This window comes from Chiloscyllium punctatum, unplaced genomic scaffold (assembly GCF_047496795.1).
Source record: "Chiloscyllium punctatum isolate Juve2018m unplaced genomic scaffold, sChiPun1.3 scaffold_144, whole genome shotgun sequence".
Lineage (NCBI taxonomy): Eukaryota > Metazoa > Chordata > Chondrichthyes > Orectolobiformes > Hemiscylliidae > Chiloscyllium > Chiloscyllium punctatum.
Window position 1 is genome coordinate 316,679 of NW_027309878.1, and position 22,189 is coordinate 338,867.

General features: G+C 51.0%; 1 pseudogene; it reads left to right on the top strand.

The window, feature by feature from the left end:
* Positions 1 to 10,431: 10,431 nt before the first annotated feature.
* LOC140471654 (perforin-1-like) lies at positions 10,432 to 22,027 on the top strand (annotated as a pseudogene).
* The last annotated feature ends 162 nt before the right edge of the window (positions 22,028 to 22,189 follow it).

Genomic DNA, 22,189 nt, shown 5'->3' on the forward strand with positions numbered 1-22,189 from the left:
CCAGTCAGTGTACAAATATCTCCCTGAGAGAGAGAGGGTGGACTGATAGACACCAGTCAGTGTACAGATATTTCCCTGAGAGAGAGAGGGGGGACAGGGAGACACAAGTCAGTGTACAGCTATCTCCCTGAGAGAGAGGGGACTGAGAGACCCCAGTCAGTGTACAGATATCTCCCTGAGAGAGAGAGGACTGAGAGACACCAGTCAGTGTACAGATATCTCCCTGAGAGAGAGAGAGGAGACTGAGAGACACCAGTCAGTGTACAGATATCACCCTGAGAGAGAGTGTCTGAGAGACACCAGTCAGTGTACAGATATCTCCCTGAGAGAGAGAGAGGGGACTGAGAGACACCAGTCAGTGTACAGATATCTCCCTGAGAGAGAGAGAGGGGACTCAGAGACACCAGTCAGTGTACAGATATCTCCCTGAGAGAGAGAGGGGACTGAGAGACACCAGTCAGTGTACAGATATCTCCCTGTGAGAGAGAGAGAGAGGGGACTGAGAGACACCAGTCAGTGTACAGATATTTCCTGAGAGAGAGAGGGGACTGAGAGACACCAGTCAGTGTACAGATATCTCCCTGAGAGAGAGAGGGGACTGAGAGACACCAGTCAGTGTACAGATATCTCCCTGAGAGAGAGAGGGGACTGAGAGACACCAGTCAGTGTACAGATATCTCCCCGAGAGAGAGAGAGAGGGGACTGAGAGACACCATTCAGTGTACAGATATCTCTCTGAGCGAGAGTGGGGACTGAGAGACACCAGTCAGTGTACAGATATCTCCCTGAGAGAGAGAGGGAGGGGACTGAGAGACACCAGTCAGTGTACAGATATCTCCCTGAGATAGAGAGGGGGGACTGTGAGACACCAGTCAGTGTACAGATATCTCCCTGAGAGAGAGAGGGGGGACTGAGAGACCCCAGTCAGTGTACAGATATCTCCCTGAGAGAGAGAGGACTGAGAGACACCAGTCAGTGTACAGATATCTCCCTGAGAGAGAGAGGGGACTGAGAGACACCAGTCAGTGTACAGATATCTCACTGAGAGAGAGAGAGGGGACTGAGGGACACTAGTCAGCGTACAGATATCTCCCTGAGAGAAAGAGGGGACTGAGAGACACCAGTCAGTGTGCAGATATGTCCCTGAGAGAGAGAGAGAGAGTGGGGGGACTGAGAGACACAAGTCAGTGTACAGATATCTCCCTGAGAGATTGAGGGGACTGAGAGACACCAGTCAGTGTACAGATATCTCCCTGAGAGAGAGAGAGGGGACTGAGAGACACCAGTCAGTGTACAGATATCTCCCTGAGAGAGAGAGGGGACTGAGAGACACTAGTCAGTGTACAGATATCTCCCTGAGAGAGAGGGGACTGAGAGACACCAGTCAGTGCACAGATATCTCCCTGAGAGAGAGAGAGAGGACTGAGAGACACCAGTCACTGTACAGATATCTCCCTGAGAGAGAGAGGGGACTGAGAGGCACCAGTCAGTGTACAGATATCTCCCTGAGAGAGAGAGAGGGGACTGAGAGACACCAGTCAGTGTCCAGATATCTCCCTAAGAGAGAGTGGGGATTGAGAGACACCTGTCAGTGTACAGATATCTCCCTGAGAGAGAGAGAGGGGACTGAGAGACCCCAGTCAGTGTACAGATATCTCCCTGAGAGAGAGAGGACTGAGAGACACCAGTCAGTGTACAGATATCTCCCTGAGAGAGAGAGAGGGGACTGAGAGACACCAGTCAGTGTACCGATATCTCCCTGAGAGAGAGAGGGGGGACTGAGAGACCCCAGTCAGTGTACAGATATCTCCCTGAGAGAGAGAGGACTGAGAGACACCAGTCAGTGTACAGATATCTCCCTGAGAGAGAGAGGGGACTGAGAGACACCAGTCAGTGTACAGATATCTCACTGAGAGAGAGAGAGGGGACTGAGGGACACTAGTCAGCGTACAGATATCTCCCTGAGAGAAAGAGGGGACTGAGAGACACCAGTCAGTGTGCAGATATGTGCCTGAGAGAGAGAGAGAGAGAGTGGGGGGACTGAGAGACACAAGTCAGTGTACAGATATCTCCCTGAGAGAGAGAGGGGACTGAGAGACACCAGTCAGTGTACAGATATCTCCCTGAGAGAGAGAGAGAGGACTGAGAGACACCAGTCACTGTACAGATATCTCCCTGAGAGAGAGAGGGGACTGAGAGGCACCAGTCAGTGTACAGATATCTCCCTGAGAGAGAGAGGGGACTGAGAGACACCAGTCAGTGTCCAGATATCTCCCTAAGAGAGAGTGGGGATTGAGAGACACCAGTCAGTGTACAGATATCTCCCTGAGAGAGAGAGAGGGGACTGAGAGACCCCAGTCAGTGTACAGATATCTCCCTGAGAGAGAGAGGACTGAGAGACACCAGTCAGTGTACAGATATCTCCCTGAGAGAGAGAGGGGACTGAGAGACACCAGTCAGTGTACAGATATCTCACTGAGAGAGAGAGGGGGCACTGAGAGACACCAGTCAGTGTACAGATATCTCCCTGAGAGAAAGAGGGGACTGCGAGACACCAGTCAGTGTACAGATATCTCCCTGAGAGAGAGGGGACTGAGCGACACCAGTCAGTGTACAGATATCTCCCTGAGAGAGAGAGGGGACGGAGAGAAACCAGTCAGTGTACTGATATCTCCCTGAGAGAGAGAGAGAGAGGGGACTGAGAGACACCAGTCAGTGTACAGATATCTCCCTGAGAGAGAGAGAGAGAGGGGACTGAGAGACACCAGTCAGTGTACAGATATCTCCCTGAGAGAGAGAGGGGACTGAGAGACACCAGTCAGTGTACTGATATCTCCCTGAGAGAGAGAGAGGGGACTGAGAGACACCAGTCAGTGTACAGATATCTCCCTGAGATAGAGGGGACTGAGAGACACCAGTCAGTGTACAGATATCTCCCTGAGAGAGAGGGGACTGAGAGACACCAGTCAGTGTACAGATATCTCCCTGAGAGAGAGAGAGGGGACTGAGAGACACCAGTCAGTGTACAGATATCTCCCTGTGAGAGAGAGAGGGGACTGAGAGACACCAGTCAGTGTACAGATATCTCCCTGAGTCAGAGAGAGGGGACTGAGAGACACCAGTCAGTGTACAGATATCTCCCTGAGAGAGAGAGGAAACTGAGAGACACCAGTGAGTGTACAGATATCTCCCTGAGAGAGAGAGGGGACTGAGAGACATCAGTCAGTGTACAGATATCTCCCTGAGAGAGAGAGGGGACTGAGAGACACCAGTCAGTGTACAGATATCTCCCCGAGAGAGAGAGGGGACTGAGAGACACCAGTCAGTGTACAGATATCTCCCTGAGAGAGAGAGAGTGTGGGGACTGATTGACACCAGTCAGTGTACAGATATCTCCCTGAGAGAGAGGGGACTGAGAGACACCAGTCAGTGTACAGATATCTCCCTGAGAGAGAGAGAGCGGACTGAGAGACACCAGTCAGTGTACAGATATCTCCCTGAGAGAGAGAGGGGGGACTGAGAGACACCAGTCAGTGTACAGATATCTCCCTGAGAGAGAGAGAGGGGACTGAGAGACACCAGTCAGTGTACAGATATCTCCCTGAGAGAGAGAGAGGACTGAGAGACACCAGTCAGTGTACAGGTATCACCCTGAGAGAGAGAGAGAGGGGACTGAGAGACACCAGTCAGTGTACAGACATCTCCCTGAGAGAGAGAGGGGACTGAGAGACACCAGTCAGTGTACAGATATCTCCCTGAGAGAGAGAGAGAGGGGACTGAGAGACAACAGTCAGTGTACAGATATCTCCCTGAGAGAGAGAGAGAGGACTGAGAGACACCAGTCAGTGTACAGATATCTCCCTGAGAGAGAGAGGGGACTGAGAGACACCAGTCAGTGTCCAGATATCTCCCTGAGAGAGAGAGAGAGGACTGAGAGACACCAGTCACTGTACAGATATCTCCCTGAGAGAGAGAGGGGACTGAGAGGCACCAGTCAGTGTACAGATATCTCCCTGAGAGAGAGAGGGGACTGAGAGACACCAGTCAGTGTCCAGATATCTCCCTGAGAGAGAGAGGGGACGGAGAGACACCATTCAGTGTACAGATATCTCCCTGAGAGAGAGGGGACTGAGAGACACCAGTCAGTGTACAGATATCTCCCTGAGAGAGAGTGGGGATTGAGAGACACCAGTCAGTGTACAGATATCTCCCTGAGAGAGACGGGACTAAGAGACACCAGTCAGTGTACAGATATCTCCCTGAGATAGAGACGGGGGACTGAGAGACACCAGTCAGTGTACAGATATCTCCCTGAGAGAGAGAGGGAGGGGACTGAGAGACACCAGTCAGTGTACAGATATGTCCCTGAGAGAGAGACAGGGGACTGAGAGACACCAGTCAGTGTACAGATATGTCCCTGAGAGAGAGAGTGGGGGGACTGAGAGACACAAGTCAGTGTACAGATATCTCCCTGAGAGAGAGAGGGGACTGAGAGACACCAGTCAGTGTACAGATATCTCCCTGAGAGAGAGGGGACTGAGAGACACCAGTCAGTGTGCAGATATGTCCCTGAGAGAGAGAGAGAGTGGGGGGTCTGAGAGACACAAGTCAGTGTACAGATATCTCCCTGAGAGAGAGGGGACTGAGAGACACCAGTCAGTGTACAGATATCTCCCTGAGAGAGAGGGGACTGAGAGACACCAGTCAGTGTACAGATATCTCCCTGAGAGAGAGAGAGGGGACTGAGAGACACCATTCAGTGTACAGATATCTCCCTGAGAGAGAGAGAGGGGACTGAGAGACACCAGTCAGTGTACAGATATCTCCCTGAGAGAGAGAGGGGGGACTGAGAGACACCAGGCAGTGTACAGATATCTCCCTGAGAGAGAGAGGGGACTGAGAGACACCAGTCAGTGTACAGATATCTCCCTGAGAGAGAGAGGGGGGACTGAGAGACACCAGTCAGTGTACAGATATCTCCCTGAGAGAGAGAGAGGGGACTGAGAGACACCAGTCAGTGTACAGATATCTCCCTGAGAGAGAGAGAGGGGACTGAGAGACACCAGTCAGTGTACAGATATCTCCCTGAGAGAGAGAGGGAGGACAGAGAGACACCAGTCAGTGTACAGATATCATCCTGAGAGAGAGAGAGAGGGGACTGAGAGACACCAGTCAGTGTACAGATATCTCCCTGAGAGATAGAGGGGACTGAGAGACACCAGTCAGCGTACAGATATCTCCCTGAGAGAGAGAGGGAGGACTGAGAGACACCAGTCAGTGTACAGATATCTCCCTGAGAGAGAGAGAGGGGACTGAGAGACACCAGTCAGTGTACAGATATCTCCCTGAGAGAGAGAGGGGACTGAGAGACACCAGTCAGTGTACAGATATCTCCCTGAGAGAGAGGGGACTGAGAGACACCAGTCAGTGTACAGATATCTCCCTGAGAGAGAAAGAGGGGACTGAGAGACACCAGTCAGTGTACAGATATTTCCCTGAGAGAGAGGGGACTGAGAGACACCAGTCAGTGTACAGATATCTCCCTGAGAGAGAGAGGGGACTGAGAGACACCAGTCAGTGTACAGATATCTCCCTGAGAGAGAGGCGACTGAGAGACACCAGTCTGTGTACAGATATCTCCCTGAGACAGAGAGAGGGGACTGAGAGACACCAGTCAGTGTACAGATATCTCCCTGAGAGAGAGAGGGGACTGAGAGACACCAGTCAGTGTACAGATATCTCCCTGAGAGAGAGAGAGAGGGGACTGAGAGACACCAGTCAGTGTACAGATATCTCCCTGAGAGAGAGGGGATTTTCTGCAAATCCTTCTGAGTGGTGTGGTGCTGGGTGTGGAGCACATTTTGTTGTGATTAGTCATTTTGCTCGGGGATTTTGCCACATTTTTACTCTATCTATCTTTATCCCTGATGTTCCTTCACACGTACAGAATGTGAATCTCACACATTTACCACAGCTTTCTGAACACATCCCGGTCACAGTGACACCCACCAATTCTGTCCGATCTGCTGCTGCAAACTGAAGTTTTGAATTTGTTTAGCACCGCATCCAAAAACATCCACTCCCTCCAACCGCAGGTGCTCACTCGCACAGTGCCTAACATTTCCACGATGCGTTGCCAAATATTCACCAAAACTCAGTTGCCGACATCTTCCAAACCCACGGCCACTTGCAACTGGGAGAACGACTCAGATTGGATTGCAAACTTGACTGAACAGCAAGGGATGCTGGGACAATTGGCCAAGTTCACTGCTGAATCAAGAGACCCAGGCTCCAGACACAGGGCAAACACAGCGGCCAGATGTTAGTGATTTTAATATCATATAAAAGGCTGCAGTTATCCTGGACAGATACACCCCCTAACAACGTATCCACGGAACAAAGCTGGGCCGAGACACAAAGGCACCAGGATTGTCTGCAGTGGGTGTGAATGGAATGGGTTTGGGGTCCACTGGAATTGTCTACGGTGGGAGTGAATGGGAAGAGGTTGGGGGTCCATTGGGACTGTGTGCAGTGGGAGTGAATGGGAAGGGGTGGGGGGTCCACTGGGATCATGTGCAGTGGGAGTGAATAGGAAGGAGTTGGGGTCCATTGGGATTGTGTTCAGTGGCTGTGAATGGGAAATGGTTGGGATCCATTGGAAATGTGTGCATTTGGGAGTGAATGGGAAGGGTTTGGGGTCCATTGGGACTGTGTGCAGTGGGAGTGAATGGGAAGGTGTTGGGGGGTCCATTGGGATTGTGTACAGTGGGAGTGAATGGGAAGGGGTTGGGGTGTCCATTGGGATTGTGTACAGTGGGAGTGAATGGGAAGGGGTTGGGGGTCCATTGGGATTATGGACAGTGGGAGTGAATGGGAAGGGGTTGGGGTGTCCATTGGGACTGTGTGCAGTGGGAGTGAATGGGAAGGGATTGGGGTCCATTGGGACTGTGTTCAGTGGGAGTGAATGGGAAGGGGTTGGGGGGTCCATTGGGATTGTGTGCCGTGGGAGTGAATGGGAAGGGGTTGGGGTCCATTGGGATTGTGTGCCGTGGGAGTGAATGGGAAGGGGTTGGGGTCCATTGGGATTGTGTGCCGTGGCAGTGAATGGGAAGGGGTTGGGGTGTCCATTGGGATTGTGTACAGTGGGAGTGAATGGGAAGGGGTTGGGGTGTCCATTGGGATTATGGACAGTGGGAGTGAATGGGAAGGGGTTGGGGTGTCCATTGGGACTGTGTGCAGTGGGAGTGAATGGGAAGGGATTGGGGTCCATTGGGACTGTGTTCAGTGGGAGTGAATGGGAAGGTATTGGGGGTCCATTGGGACTGTGTGCAGTGGGAGTGAATGGGAAGGGGTTGGGGTGTCCATTGGTATTGTGTACAGTGGGAGTGAATGGGAAGGGGTTGGGGTGTCCATTGGGACTGTGTGCAGTGGGAGTGAATGGGAAGGGTTTGGGGTCCATTGGGACTGTGTGCCGTGGCAGTGAATGGGAAGGGGTTGGGGTCCATTGGGACTGTGTACAGTGGGAGTGAATGGGAAGGGGTTGGGGGGTCCATTGGGACTGTGTGCAGTGGGAGTGAATGGGAAGGGGTTGGGGTGTCCATTGGGATTGTGTACAGTGGGAGTGAATGGGAAGGGGTTGGGGTCCATTGGGACTGTGTGCAGTGGGAGTGAATGGGAAGGGGTTGGGGGGTCCATTGGGATTGTGTGCCGTGGGAGTGAATGGGAAGGGGTTGGGGTCCATTGGGATTGTGTGCCGTGGGAGTGAATGGGAAGGGGTTGGGGTCCATTGGGATTGTGTGCCGTGGCAGTGAATGGGAAGGGGTTGGGGTGTCCATTGGGATTGTGTACAGTGGGAGTGAATGGGAAGGGGTTGGGGTGTCCATTGGGATTGTGTACAGTGGGAGTGAATGGGAAGGGGTTGGGGTGTCCATTGGGATTGTGTGCCGTGGGAGTGAATGGGAAGGGGTTGGGGGGTCCATTGGGATTGTGTGCAGTGGGAGTGAAGGGAAGGGGTTGGGGTCCATTGGGATTGTGTGCAGTGGGAGTGAATGGGAAGGGGTGGGGTTGTCCATTGGGATTGTGTGCAGTGGGAGTGAATGGGAAGGGGTTGGGGGTCCATTGGGACTGTGTGCAGTGGGAGTGAATGGGAAGGGGTTGGGGTGTCCATTGGGATTGTGTACAGTGGGAGTGAATGGGAAGGGGTTGGGGTCCATTGGGACTGTGTGCAGTGGGAGTGAATGGGAAGGGGTGGGGTTGTCCATTGGGATTGTGTGCAGTGGGAGTGAATGGGAAGGGGTTGGGGGTCCATTGGGACTGTGTGCAGTGGGAGTGAATGGGAAGGGGTTGGGGTGTCCATTGGGATTGTGTACAGTGGGAGTGAATGGTAAGGGGTTGGGGTCCATTGGGACTGTGTGCAGTGGGAGTGAATGGGAAGGGTTTGGGGTCCATTGGGACTGTGTGCAGTGGGAGTGAATGGGAAGGTGTTTGGGGGTCCATTGGGATTGTGTACAGTGGGAGTGAATGGGAAGGTGTTGGGGGTCCATTGGGACTGTGTGCAGTGGGAGTGAATGGGAAGGGGTTGGGGTGTCCATTGGGATTGTGTACAGTGGGAGTGAATGGTAAGGGGTTGGGGTCCATTGGGACTGTGTGCAGTGGGAGTGAATGGGAAGGGTTTGGGGTCCATTGGGACTGTGTGCAGTGGGAGTGAATGGGAAGGGTTTGGGGTCCATTGGGACTGTGTGCAGTGGGAGTGAATGGGAAGGGTTTGGGGTCCATTGGGATTGTGTGCAGTGGGAGTGAATGGGAAGGGGTGGGGTTGTCCATTGGGATTGTGTACAGTGGGAGTGAATGGGAAGGGGTTGGGGTGTCCATTGGGATTGTGTACAGTGGGAGTGAATGGGAAGGGGTTGGGGTGTCCATTGGGACTGTGTACAGTGGGAGTGAATGGGAAGGGGTTGGGGTGTCCATTGGGACTGTGTGCAGTGGGAGTGAATGGGAAGGGGTTGGGGTCCATTGGGATTGTGTGCCGTGGGAGTGAATGGGAAGGGGTTGGGGTCCATTGGGATTGTGTGCAGTGGGAGTGAATGGGAAGGGGTTGGGGGGTCCATTGGGATTGTGTACAGTGGGAGTGAATGGGAAGGGTTTGGGGTCCATTGGGACTGTGTGCAGTGGGAGTGAATGGGAAGGGTTTGGGGTCCATTGGGACTGTGTGCAGTGGGAGTGAATGGGAAGGGGTTGGGGGGTCCATTGGGACTGTGTGCAGTGGGAGTGAATGGGAAGGGGTTGGGGGGTCCATTGGGATTGTGTACAGTGGGAGTGAATGGGAAGGGTTTGGGGTCCATTGGGACTGTGTGCAGTGGGAGTGAATGGGAAGGGGTTGGGGGGTCCATTGGGACTGTGTACAGTGGGAGTGAATGGGAAGGGGTTGGGGTGTCCATTGGGATTGTGTACAGTGGGAGTGAATGGGAAGGGGTTGGGGGGTCCATTGGGACTGTGTGCAGTGGGAGTGAATGGGAAGGGGTTGGGGGGTCCATTGGGACTGTGTGCAGTGGGAGTGAATGGGAAGGGGTTGGGGGGTCCATTGGGACTGTGTACAGTGGGAGTGAATGGGAAGGGGTGGGGGGTCCATTGGGATTGTGTACAGTGGGAGTGAATGGGAAGGGGTTGGGGTCCATTGGGACTGTGTGCAGTGGGAGTGAATGGGAAGGTGTTGGGGGGTCCATTGGGATTGTGTACAGTGGGAGTGAATGGGAAGGTGTTTGGGGGTCCATTGGGATTGTGTACAGTGGGAGTGAATGGGAAGGGGTTGGGGTCCATTGGGACTGTGTGCAGTGGGAGTGAATGGGAAGGTGTTGGGGGGTCCATTGGGATTGTGTACAGTGGGAGTGAATGGGAAGGTGTTTGGGGGTCCATTGGGATTGTGTACAGTGGGAGTGAATGGGAAGGGGTTGGGGGGTCCATTGGGATTGTGTGCAGTGGGAGTGAATGGTAAGGGGTTGGGGTCCATTGGGACTGTGTGCAGTGGGAGTGAATGGGAAGGGTTTGGGGTCCATTGGGACTGTGTGCAGTGGGAGTGAATGGGAAGGTGTTTGGGGGTCCATTGGGATTGTGTACAGTGGGAGTGAATGGGAAGGTGTTGGGGGTCCATTGGGACTGTGTGCAGTGGGAGTGAATGGGAAGGGGTTGGGGTGTCCATTGGGACTGTGTACAGTGGGAGTGAATGGGAAGAGGTTGGGGTGTCCATTGGGATTGTGTGCAGTGGGAGTGAATGGGAAGGGGTTGGGGTGTCCATTGGGATTGTGTGCAGTGGGAGTGAATGGGAAGGGGTTGGGGTCACTGACATGTTTGCAGTCTGAGAACACACATTCGAGAAATGTGACTTCACTTCACACGACCCAGAGTTGTAGACTTCTCAACGTCAGATACGCGCAAATGTGGGATGGGCAACAGCCAGGCAACTGAAGTGCCTTACTTCCCTGTCCTCCACACTCTCTGTCAGACACAACTGGTGTGAGGGCAGAGACACTCAGAAAGAAGAACAGCACTGAGGTACGTGTAAACAAAACACTGCACTCAATGAGGACAAAGTGTGGAGACAACACTGAGGGCAAACTCACCAGCAGACAAAGAAACAGGATACAGCACACAGAGAGGAAAAAGCAGAGTTTTCAGATTGGTGCTATTAAGAATAACAGATAACAGGGTACTACTTAGAGGCTGGAATCTAATCGAGGGGTTCGGGGTGGTTTATATATAGAAAAACAGATACCCGGGAGGGAGTTACAGACTGGAATCTAATCGAGGGATTCAGGGTGGTTTATATACAGAATAACAGATACCCCGGGGAGGGAGTTACAGACTGGAATCTAATCGAGGGATTCAGGGTGGTAAAAATACAGAATAACAGATACCCGGGGGAGGGAGTTACAGACTGGAATCTAATCGAGGGGTTCGGGGTGGTTAATATACAGAATAACAGATACCCGGGAGGGAGTTACAGACCGGAATCTAATCGAGGGGTTCGGGGTGGTTTATATACAGAATAACAGATACCCGGGAGGGAGTTACAGACCGGAATCAAATCGAGGGGTTCGGGGTGGTTAATATACAGAATAACAGATACCCGGGAGGGAGTTATAGACTGGAATCTAATCGAGGGGTTCGGGGTGGTTTATATACAGAATAACAGATACCCCGGGAGGGAGTTACAGACTGGAATCTAATCGAGGGGTTCAGGGTGGTTTATATACAGAATAACAGATACCCTGGGGAGGGAGTTACAGACTGGAATCTAATCGAGTGGTTCGGGGTGGTTTATATACAGAATAACAGATACCCCGGGAGGGAGTTACAGACTGGAATCTAATCGAGGGGTTCGGGGTGGTTTATATACAGAATAACAGATAGCCGGGAGGGAGCTACAGACTGGAATCTAACCGAGGGGTTCGGGGTGGTTTATATACAGAATAACTGACACCCGGGAGGGAGTTATAGACTGGAACCTAATCGAGGGGTTCGGGGTGGTTTATATACAGAATAACAGATACCCCGGGAGGGAGTTACAGACTGGAATCTAATCGAGGGGTTCGGGGTGGTTTATATACAGAATAACAGATAGCCGGGAGGGAGCTACAGACTGGAATCTAACCGAGGGGTTCGGGGTGGTTTATATACAGAATAACTGACACCCGGGAGGGAGTTATAGACTGGAACCTAATCGAGGGGTTCAGGGTGGTTTATATACAGAATAACAGATACCCTGGGGAGGGAGTTACAGACTGGAATCTAATCGAGTGGTTCTGGGTGGTTTATATACAGAATAACAGATACCCCGGGAGGGAGTTACAGACTGGAATCTAATCGAGGGGTTCGGGGTGGTTTATATACAGAATAACAGATACCAGGGAGGGAGTTCCAGACTGGAATCTAATAGAGGGGTTCGGGTGGTTTATATACAGAATAACAGATACCGAGGAGAGAGTTATAGACTGGAATCTAATCGAGGGGTTGTGGGTGGTTTATATACAGAATAACAGATACCCGGGAGGGAGTTATAGACTGGAATCTAATCGAGGGTTCAGGGTGGTTTATATTCAGAATAACAGATACCCGGGAGGGAGTTAAAGACTGGAATCTAATCGAGGGGTTCAGGGGGGTTTATATACAGAATTAGAGATAGCTGGGAGTGAGTTGCAGACTGGAATCTAATCGAGGTGTTCAGGGTGGTTTATATACAGAATAACAGATAGACTGGGAGGGAGTTACAGACTGGAATCTAATTGAGGGGTTCAGGGTGGTTTATATTCAGAATAACAGAGACCCGGGAGGGAGTTACAGACTGGAATCTAATTGAGGGGGTCGGGGTGGTTTATATGCAGAATAACAGATAGCTAGGAGGGAGTTACAGACTGGAATCTAATCGAGGGGTTCGGGGTGGTTAATATACAGAATAACAGATACCCCAGGAGGGAGTTACAGACTGGAATCTAATCGAGGGGTTCGGGGTGGTTTATATACAGAATAACAGATACCCTGGGAGGGAGTTACAGACTGGAATCTAATTGAGGGGTTCGGGGTGGTTTATATACAGAATAACAGATACACGGGAGGGAGGTACAGACTGGAATCTAATCGAGGGGTTCAGGGTGGTTTATATACAGAATAACAGACACCCGGGAGGGAGTTACAGACTGGAATCTAATTCAGGAGTTCAGGGTGGTTTATATACAGATTTACAGATACCCCGGGAGGGAGTTACAGACTGGAATCTAATCGAGGGGTTCAGGGTGGTTTATATACAGAATAACAGATACCCGGGAGGGAGTTACAGACTGGAATCTAATTGTGGGGTTCAGGGTGGTTTATATACAGAATAACAGATTGCTGGGAGGGAGTTACACACTGGAATCTAATCGAGGGGGTCGGGGTGGTTTATATACAGAATAACAGATACCCCGGGAGGGAGTTACAGACTGGAATCTAATCGAGGGGTTCAGGGTGGTTTATATACAGAATAACAGATATCCAGGAGGGAGTTACAGACTGGAATCTAATCGAGGGGTTTGGGGTGGTTTATATACAGAATAAAAGATACCTGGCAGTGAGTTACAAACTGGAATCTAATCGAGGGGTTCAGGGTGGTTTATATACAGAATAACAGATAGCCGGGAGGGAGCTACAGACTGGAATCTAATCGAGGGGTTCGGCGTGGTTTATATACAGAATAACTGACATCCGGGAGGGAGTTATAGACTGGAATCTAATCGAGGGGTTCAGGGTGGTTTATATACAGAATAACAGATATCAGGGAGGGAGTTACAGACTGGAATCTAATCGTGGGGTTCGGCGTGGTTTATATACAGAATAACTGACATCCGGGAGGGAGTTATAGACTGGAATCTAATCGAGGTGTTCAGGGTGGTTTATATACAGAATAACAGATACCCTGGGGAGGGAGTTACAGACTGGAATCTAATCGAGGGGTTCGGGGTGGTTTATATACAGAATAACAGATACCAGGGAGGGAGTTCCAGACTGGAATCTAATCGAGGGGATCGGGGTGGTTTATATACAGAATAACAGATACCCGGGAGGGAGTTGCAGACTGGAATTTAATCGAGGGGTTCAGGGTGGTTTATATACAGAATAACAGATAGCCTGGGAGGGAGTTACAGACTGGAATCTAATTGAGGGGTTCAGGGTGGTTTATATACAGAATAACAGATTGCTGCGAGGGAGTTACAGACTGGAATCTTATCGAGGGGTTCAGGGTGATTTAAAAACAGAATAACAGATACCCGGGAGATAGTTCCAGCCTGGAATCTAATCGAGGGTTTCAGGGTGGTTTATATACAGAATAACAGATACCCGGGAGGGAGTTACAGACTGGAATCTAATAGAGGGATTCGGGTGGTTTATATACAGAATAACAGATACCTGCGAGGGAGTTACAGACTGGAATCTAATCGAGGGGTTCGGGGTGGTTTATATACAGAATAACAGATACCCAGGAGGGAGTTACAGACTGGAATCTAATCGAGGGGTTCGGGGGGGTTTATATACAGAATAACAGATACCCCGGGAGGGAGTTACAGACTGGAATCTAATCGAGGGGTTCAGGGTGGTTTATATACAGAATAACAGATATCAGGGAGGGAGTTACAGACTGGAATCTAATCGTGGGGTTCGGCGTGGTTTATATACAGAATAACTGACATCCGGGAGGGAGTTATAGACTGGAATCTAATCGAGGGGTTCGGGGTGGTTTATATACAGAATAACAGATACCCCGGGAGGGAGTTACAGATTGGAATCTAATCGAGGGGTTCGGGGTGGTTTATATACAGAATAACAGATACCAGGGAGGGAGTTCCAGACTGGAATCTAATCGAGGGATTCCGGGTGGTTTATATACAGAATAACAGATACCCGGGAGGGAGTTGCAGACTGGAATTTAATCGAGGGGTTCAGGGGGGTTTATATACAGAATAACAGATAGCCGGGAGGGAGCTACAGACTGGAATCTAATCGAGGGGTTCGGGGTGGTTTATATACAGAATAACAGATACCCTGGGGAGGGAGTTACAGACTGGAATCTAATCGAGCGGTTCGGGTTGGTTTATATACAGAATAACAGATACCAGGGAGGGAGTTACAGACTGGAATCTAATCGAGGTGTTCAGGGTGGTTTATATACAGAATAACAGATAGACTGGGAGGGAGTTACAGACTGGAATCTAATTGAGGGGTTCAGGGTGGTTTATATACAGAATAACAGATTGCTGGGAGGGAGTTACAGACTGGAATCTAATCGAGGGGTTTAGGGTGGTTGATATACAGAATAACAGATACCCGGGAGGGAGTTACAGACTGGAATCTAATCGAGGGGTTCGGGTGGTTTATATACAGAATAACAGATACCCGGGAGGGAGTTACAGACTGGAATCTAATCGAGGGGTTCAGAGAGGTTTATATACAGAATAACAGATACCCGGGAGGGAGTTACAGACTGGAATCTAATTGAGGGGTTCAGGGTGGTTTATATACAGAATAACAGATCCCCGGGAGGGAGTTACAGACTGGAATCTAATTGAGGGGTTCAGGGTGGTTTATATACAGAATAACAGATACCCGGGAGGGAGTTACAGACTGGAATCTAATCGAGGGGTTCAGGGGGGTTTACATACAGAATAACAGATACCCAGGAGGGAGTTACAGACTGGAATCTAATTGAGGGGTTCGGGATGGTTTATATACAGAATAACAGATACCCAGGGCGGGAGTTACAGATTGGAATCTAATCGAGTGGTTCGGGGTGGTGTATATACAGAATAACAGATACCCGGGAGGGAGTTACAGACTGGAATCTAATCGAGGGGTTCGGAGTGGTTTATATCCAGAATATCAGATTCCCGGGAGGGAGTTACAGACTGAAATCCGATCGAGAGGTTCAGCGTGGTTTATATACAGAATAATAAATACCTGAGGGTGAGTTACAGACTGGAATCTAGTCAAGGGGTTTCGACTGGTTTACATATAGAATGACAGTTTCTGGGTTTGGTATCTCAATGGACGGATTTGGCTGTCTATGGAATCAGAGTCACCAGGGGGAATGTTACAAACTGAAATCCAATTGATGTGTTCGAGGTGTTTCATAAACAGAACAACTGACACCTTGGCCATAAATTCCCGATCGGAATCTAATCCCATAGATCAGGGTGGTTTATATTTCCAGCAGATACTCTGGGAGTGAGTTTCACAGTGCAATCTCATCCAGGGTTTTGGATGGTTTCTGCAGCCCCAAAAACAGGGCCCTGGGAATGAGTTACAGACCAGACTCTGATCAAAGGGGTACGGGCTGGTTCATTTCGACAATACAAGAGGAAGCTGGGAGCCTTGGTCCAGATTGGAGTGCAATCAATGGGTTTGGTGGGTTTCTATAAAGATGAACAGATACTCTGGGAGTGTGTTAGGCTCTGGTGTCTAATCAAGGGGTTTGGGAGCTGATACCTTACAGTGACACGGTGACGCCATGGTTCCCACTGTGGCCTCACAGCGCCAGGGGGCTTGGGTTCGATCCCAGCCTCGGGCGACTGTCTGTCTGTGTGGAGTTTGCACATTCTCTCAGAGTTTGCTGATCTTTGGGTGAATTGGCCAGGTATGTGCAGGCTGTGTCGGTGAGCCATGGGGAAGCACAGGGATACAATGGGGGGGTGGTGGATCTGGGTCAAACCATCTTCAGAGGGTCTGGGTGGAGTCGAATGACATACTTCCAAACTGTAGGGATTCTGTGCTTAACAGGGATCGGGGACTGTGTTGCAGCCTGGAATCCAACCGAGGAGTTCAGGTGGTTTGGGTATAGAATAACAGATACCTGAGAGGGAGTTACAGCCTGGAATCTATTCAAGGGATTTGAGTAGTTCATATAGATATGTCAACCATTACTCAGGACTGTATTACAGTCAGGAATCAAATCACGAAATTTGGGTGTTTTATAACGAGAATAACATATCCACTGAATTGAGTTACAGTCTGGAATCTATATATATCTATCAAATTACAGATACCTGAGTTACAGGCTGTAACAGGGAATGATTTAGATGTTTGTATAGACAATATTAGATACAAGGGAGTGAGTTACAGACTGGAATCTGATCAAGTGGTCTGGGTCGTTCATAAAGATAGGACAACAAATTACCAGGGGTGAGATAGAGATTGGTGTCGAATCGACATGTTTGGGTGGGATTCTATAAAGTTGACAGATAAATGAGATTGAGTTACACGCTGGGATCTCATCAAGTGTTCAGGTGGTTTATGTATCGAATAATAGATATCTGGGAATGAGTTACAGACTGGATGAAAGGGTTTGAGTTGTTTATCTGTATAGGATAACAGATACCGAGCAATGTGCAACAGATGAGAATCAGATCAAAGAGTTTGAGGGGTTGCTGTGTAGAATATCAGACTGCAATGAGTCAGTTACACCCAGCAATGTACCCAACGATTGCGGTGAGGTTTGTCTGAGGAATAACAGGGACCCGGGAGTGGATTACAGACTGGAACCTGATCAAGGGGTTCAGGGTGGTTAAAACAGACTGAACAACAGATAACCAGGAGTAGGGTATAATTTGGAATCTAATTGCTGGGCTCGGGGAGTTTTGCTAAAGATGAACAGGTAACTTGGGAGTGAGTTACAGCCTGGAATCGAATCAAGTTGTTCATGTAATTTATCTATGGAATAACAGATACCTGGGTTTGTGAGACAGTCTGGAATCTAACCAAGGGTTTGGTGGGTTTCTATACAAACTAACAGATATCTGGGTGTGACTGACAGACTGGAATAAAAGGGATTTATTTGTACGTGGAATAACAGATATCCAGGAGTGAGATCAACTTGAATCTGACCAAGGGGTTTAAGGGTGTTTTATATATGGAATACCAACTAGCGGGAAATACATTCCAGACTAGAAACTATGAAAATATAGAAGCATAGACATCAGAGGTTGAATGACACATCAGAATGCCATTGAGGTTTTCACACACACAATAAAAGATATCTAACTTTAAATCACAGATTGGAATCGAATTGAATGGCTTAGGGTGGTTATCTTTAGAATAACAGAAACCCAGGAGTGAGTTACAGACTGGAATCTAATCGAGGGGTTCAGGGTGGTTTATATACAGAATAACAGATACCCGGGAGGGAGTTACAGACTGGAATCTAATTGAGGGGTTCGGGGTGGTTTATATACAGAATAACAGATACCCGGGAGGGAGTTACAGACTGGAATCTAATCGAGGGGTTCGGGGTGGTTTATATACAGAATAACAGATACCCGGGAGGGAGTTACAGACTGGAATCTAATCGAGGCGTTCGGGGTGGTTTATATACAGAATAACAGATACCGGGGAGGGAGTTACAGACTGGAATCTAATCGAGGCGTTCGGGGTGGTTTATATACAGAATAACAGATACCCGGGAGGGTGTTACAGACTGGAATCTAATCGAGGGGTTCAGGGTGGTTTATATACAGAATAACAGATACCTGGGAGGGAGTTACAGCCTGGAATCTAATCGAGGGGTTCGGGTGGTTTATATACAGAATAAAAGATAACCCGGGAGGGAGTTACAGACTGGAATCTAATCGAGGGGTTCGGGGTGGTTTATATACAGAATAACAGATACCCCGGGAGGGAGTTACAGACTGGAATCTAATCGAGGGGTTCGGGGTGGTTTATATACAGAATAACAGATACCCGGGAGGGAGTTACAGACTGGAATCTAATCGAGGGGTTCAGGGTGGTTTATATACAGAATAACAGATACCCGGGGAGGGAGTTACAGACTGGAATCTAATCGAGGGGTTCGGGGTGGTGTATATACAGAATAACAGATACCTGGGAGGGAGTTACAGCCTGGAATCTAATCGAGGGGTTCGGAGTGGTTTATATACAGAATAACAGATATTCCGGAGGGCGTAACAGACTGGAATCTAATCGAGGGGTTCGGGGTGGTTTATATACAGAATAACAGATACCCGGGAGGGAGTTACAGCCTGGAATCTAATCGAGGGGTTCGGGGTGGTTTATATACAGAATAACAGATATTCAGGAGGGCGTAACAGACTGGAATCTAATCGAGGGGTTCGGGGTGGTTTATATACAGAATAATAGATAACCCGGGAGGGAGTTACAGACTGGAATCTAATCGAGGGGTTCGGGGTGGTTTATATACAGAATAACAGATATTCCGGAGGGCGTAACAGACTGGAATCTAATCGAGGGGTTCAGGGTGGTTTATATACAGAATAACAGATACCCGGGAGGGAGTTACAGCCTGGAATCTAATCGAGGGGTTCGGGGTGGTTTATATACAGAATAACAGACACCCGGGAGGGAGTGACAGACTGGAATCTAATCGAGGGGTTCGGGGTGGTTTATATACAGAATAACAGATACCCGGGAGGGAGTTACAGCCTGGAATCTAATCGAGGGGTTCGGGGTGGTTTATATACAGAATAACAGATATTCAGGAGGGCGTAACAGACTGGAATCTAATCGAGGGGTTCGGGGTGGTTTATATACAGAATAATAGATAACCCGGGAGGGAGTTACAGACTGGAATCTAATCGAGGGGTTCAGGGTGGTTTATATACAGAATAACAGATACCCGGGGAGGGAGTTACAGCCTGGAATCTAATCGAGGGGTTCGGGGTGGTTTATATACAGAATAACAGATACCCGGGAGTGAGTTACAGACTGGAATGTAATCGAGGGGTTCGGGGTGGTTTATATACAGAATAACAGATACCCCGGAAGGAGTTACAGACTGGAATCTGATCAAGTTACTTGGGAGGTCTGTATAGACAGAACAATAGCTACCTCAGAGAGTGGTACAGATTGGAATCTAATCAAGCGTTCTGGTGGTGTATATAGAGGTTCACAAAATGATGAGGGACATGGATAGGAGAAATAGACAAAGTCCTTTCCCTGGGGTCGGGGAGTCCTGAACTAGAGGAGCATAGGTTTAGGGTGAGAGGGGAAAGATATAAAAGAGACCTAAGGGGCAACCTTTTCACCCAGAGGGTGGTACGTGTATGGAATGAGCTGCCAGAGGATGTGGTGGAGGCTGGTACAATTGTAACATTTAAGAGGCATTTGGATGGGGATATGAATAGGAAGGGTTTGGGGGGAGATGGGCCAGGTGCTGGCGGTGGGTGGGGGGGGGGGAGCTGGATTGGGTTGGGTATCTCGGTCTGGGCATGGACGGGTTGGACCGAAGGGTCTGTTTCCATGGCTGGACATCTCTATTACACTATGACTCTCATCTCGGGGACTTAAAAAAAAAACAGCATTGACCTGTCATATTCAGTATCGAGTTCGATCAGCATCCTGGTTTTTAACAGCTCATAAATCTGTCAAAATCTGCTGCGTCGCCCGTGCAGCTGTGCCAACAACTCCTGCGGACCCGAGACACGGATTGGTGGTCAGCTGGAGATCCCTGGCGGTGACCCTCTCTCTCTCTCCGACCTCTCAGCGTGACTGCTTTTCCTTTTCCTCTTGCAGGTCTGCTCACCGATGCCCAAGATGGCAACCGGGCCTTTGAAACGGGGCTGCTTCCTCTTGCTCTGCCTCCTCTGCCAGGAGGCCCTGAGCGCCTGCACCACCAGCAGCGCCAGCCAGTGCCGCAACGCCGGCTTCGTGCCCGGGGCCCGGCTGGCGGGGCTGGGCTACGACGTGGTGACCCTGCGGACCAAAGGCGCCTTTGTCATCGACGTCAACGCCTGGCGCTCGGCCAACGGGACCTGCACCCTCTGCCGGAACGGGCACCTCGGCAACGCCGCCCAGCGGCTGCCCGTCTCGCTGGTGGACTGGCACACCCTCAGCTCCTGCCGCCGCTCGCTCTCCAGCCGGCTCTACCGCTCAGCGGCTGAGCTGGCAAGGTCGGCCACCGCGGCCATCGCCAACGACTGGCGATGGGACCTGCTCTTCCGGACCAAATCGGGCAGCTCCACAGCGGTGCTGGCTGGCTCCAAGTCCCGGCTGGTGGAGTTCAGCACCGGCCACTCAAGCCGCGACCACCAGAGTTTCACCAGCCACCAGTTCCAGTGCGCCTACTACCAGTATCGGGTGAAGGCCCGGCCCCTCCTGGCACCCGAGTTCGCCCGCGCCCTTTCCCGCCTCCCCACCGTCTTGAATGGGGGCTCCCGGCACCTGTACCGGAGACTGGTGGCCACCTACGGCACCCACTTCCTCAAGTCGGTGCAGCTGGGCGGCCGCTACAAGGACGTCACAGCAATTCAGACCTGTAAGGCGGTCTCTCAGGGCTACAGCATCGAGGAGGTGAAGGACTGCCTCGCCCTGGAGGCCAGAGAGACGCGAGGGCTGCAGGCACAGGTCTCAGTGAGTGCCGGCCAGTGCCAGAGGTTGGCGCGCTCCATGGGGAACCACCGCAAGGTCTACCAGGCCTTCAGCGACCGGGAGACGGAGGTGACGGGGGGCCGGGCCCGCCAGGGGGTGGACCTCTTCTTCTCCGGGGACGGCTCGGCCTTCGGCCGCTGGACGGGGAGCCTGCTCACCCGCCCGGGCCTGGTGCGCTACGCCCTGGCGCCGCTCCACCACCTGCTGCCCTCCGGCGACCCCAGGCAGAAGACCCTGCGGCACTACATCAGCGACTACATCGCGGGCAACGTCCTCGGCCAGAAGTGCGGGGCGGGCCCCCGGTGCCCGCACGGGTCCTACCCAGACCCACGCCAACCCTGCTCCTGCCTGTGCCGCGCCGACAGTTACGTGGACCGGAACTGCTGCTCCAAGATGAAGGGGCTGGGCCGCCTGGTGGTCACCATCAAGGAGGGCCGGGACCTCTGGGGGGACGTCTTCTCGGGCACCGACGGCTACGTGGTGGTCAAGTACGGCCAGGCGCAGGCCAGGACCCGCACCATCTCAAACAACAACAACCCCAGGTGGAACGCCAAGCTGGACCTGGGACAGGTCAAGGCCGAGAGCGGGCACAAGTTGACTATCGAAGTCTGGGACCAGGACGTCGTCAAACGCGATGACCTCCTGGGCAAGTGCTCCATCCGCCTGACCTCCGGCACCCACGACAAGGCCTGCTACCTGAAGTATGGCAAGGTGACCTACCAATACACTTTCACTTGTGGCCCCCACCTGGGTGGTACCACCTGCCAGGCCTATGTGCCCAGCCCTGGCGGCACGCTGTTCACTCCGTACTTGGGAACCGGCAACGGCACCCTCCACCTCGACACGATCCTGCCCAAACCCCCAGAACCGGCCTTCCCAGGGATCTACTACCCCTGAACGCACCGCGCTCTGCACGAATCATTGGCTCCTTGTGCCGTGCCCCTCAGCCAATGGGGGCATGCTCCGCGCCGTTGAAATGAAATGCTTTAAAGCTTTATCCAAACGCGTATTCTGCGCAACACTCTCAGATGTGCAGCGACAAGCATAAAAACCAAAGCATCAGTGTAATCTTACATTTTTTTCAATAAACCCAACTCTTTGCAATTTAGCCTGTGTCATATGATTTGTCTGCACTTGGGCCTGTGGAGTGATGAGAGGCTGGGAACTGGTAATGTGTAATATGGAAGTGAATGGGAAAAGGGTAGGGGTCCTTTGAGATTGTGGTGAATGGAGGTGAATGGGAAAGGGGGGGGGGTATCAGTCTGACAGC